The following is a 2143-nucleotide window of genomic DNA, read 5'->3' as shown; positions in this document are numbered from 1 at the left end:
GGAGAAGGGTATGGGGAGAAGAAGCTAGAGATATCCCTTGGGCCTCCCTTTGAGCCACACATGATAGCCTCCTTGACATAAGTGGGCCTCTATACACATGTGGGGTCCACATCGCTATATATAGTACTAGTTATGCAATCTCCCTGAGCCTAAATTTTCCTCTCTGTAAGATAAGGGATTGGATTGGATGACCTTTAAGGTCCTTTTCAGTTCTATATCCGGGAGATTTTGACCCCTGACCTCAGAAGACTCTACCAATCCTTAAGCAGTGCTCAAAGGCCTGTTCTGACCCCTTTAACTTCCTTGGAAATTCAAGGATTCTAAAAGCACCTTTGCCCGTAAGGGCTATGGGGGGGATGGAGCCTGAGAGAGGACAGAACCAGTACCATCTTAGAGGAGGAAGTGAAGCCAAAGCCAAGTCTGAGTTTCACTCAGCCCCCCCAATTCTTAAGTCTGAACCTCAGCCACCCAGAAGCCATGAATCCTGAGTATGATTACCTGTTTAAGCTGCTGTTGATAGGGAATTCAGGTGTGGGCAAGTCCTTCCTGCTGCTGTGCTTCACAGACAACATCCACTCTGGCAATCACGTCAGCACCATCATGGTGGACTTCAAAATCCACACAACCCAACTGTATTGTAAGACCATGAAACTGCAGATCTGGGACACAGCTGGTCAGGCATGCTTCCACATCATCACCTCGAGCTACTTCTGCAGAGCCCATGGCATCATCTTGGTGTATGATGTAAGCGACTCTGAGTCCTATGCCAATGTAAAGCAGTGGCCAATGGAGGTGGAGTGCTACCCCAGGGAAAGCACCAATAAGCTACTGGTGGGCAAGAAGAGCAACCTTATTAATGAGAAGGTGGTAGACCATGTCATGGCCAAGGAGTTTGCTGATTCCCTAGACATCTCCTTCCTGGAGACCAGCCCCAAGAACTCCACCAACGTTGAGCAAGTCTTCCTCACCATGGCCACCAAGATCAAGAAATTCATAAAAAGCATGCCATCTTCCAGTGGGGAATTTCCCACCTTCAAGATCGACAGCTCTTCTGTGAAGCTGGCATGTGGGTGTTGTTGCTGACAGGCCCAGCTGCGGTGAGGGGTCCAAGGAGATGGCCAGCTGTTCCTATATCATTGGTGCTCCGTGGGAAGCAAGAGGATACACTACTAATGTCCCTCAAAATCACATCCCCCTTCAGTCCATCACATGGCACTTAGTTCATTTAGTTCCCCCGATTTCCTCCCAGAGCTTTTGGTTAAATTTGTGCCCAAGGGACCAGCCCCACTCTCCTATTTAATGATTCATTTTCCTTTAACTGAATGTTATTTATTCAACAAAGCACAACAACTTATTAGAAAAACATTGTCTCAGTGTGTTTCCAGACTCTTTAGCAACTTTTCTACTTGTTTAAAATAGGGACTTGTGGATGTGGAGCCAGGTGCGTAATTGTTTGACATTTGGAGACCTTTTAGAAGTGATCATAAATCCTGAGCTGGGAAGGACCTTAGGAGTCTTCTTAGACCAGGGATGTCAAACACACAGCCTCTGAAAGGGCCCTTCAGGTAAGACCAGAACCAGAATAAAATATAATTGGGAAATATTTAACAAAATAAATTTGACAAAATAAAAAATAGAATATAGACACAATGTTAATACGTAGTTTTCTAAGTCATTATGCATAGAGCAGGGATCCATTTCTAATTCACATGACTTGACCAACTTCTCATTTTACAGATAAAGAAACAGGCTCAGGTAAGTAGCAGCTAGAATTTGAATACAGCTTCCCTGAGGCTAAATCCAGTACTCTTTATGCCACACATCACTGCGGAAAGTTTCCATATTGAAATTACTGATTATTGCATCCCAACTAAACTATTAATATATTTGACTTCTACAATTAGACACATAACATGTTTCATTGTTCCCTTTCAAGGGTTTTTTGTTCAAGGTTAACTGAAGAATACCTCTACTAATATCTCCCTCTGATGCCTCATCTTGGAATGTAGGTGACCTTGGGTTCTTTAAGACTAGGTCATCGGAACACAAGTTTTCAGCCAGTCACTTTGTTCAGTTGTTTCAATCCTGTCTGATTCTTTGTGACCCCATTTAGGGTTTTCCTAGCAAACATACTGAACTGGTT

At 43.9% G+C, this 2143-nt stretch overlaps 1 pseudogene; it reads left to right on the top strand.

Annotated features, from left to right (window-relative positions):
* The first annotated feature begins 477 nt into the window (after positions 1-477).
* LOC140515885 (ras-related protein Rab-1B pseudogene) lies at positions 478-1083 on the top strand (annotated as a pseudogene).
* The last annotated feature ends 1060 nt before the right edge of the window (positions 1084-2143 follow it).

This window comes from Notamacropus eugenii, chromosome X (genome assembly GCF_028372415.1).
Source record: "Notamacropus eugenii isolate mMacEug1 chromosome X, mMacEug1.pri_v2, whole genome shotgun sequence".
Lineage (NCBI taxonomy): Eukaryota > Metazoa > Chordata > Mammalia > Diprotodontia > Macropodidae > Notamacropus > Notamacropus eugenii.
This window is presented reverse-complemented; position numbering and strand designations above follow the sequence as displayed.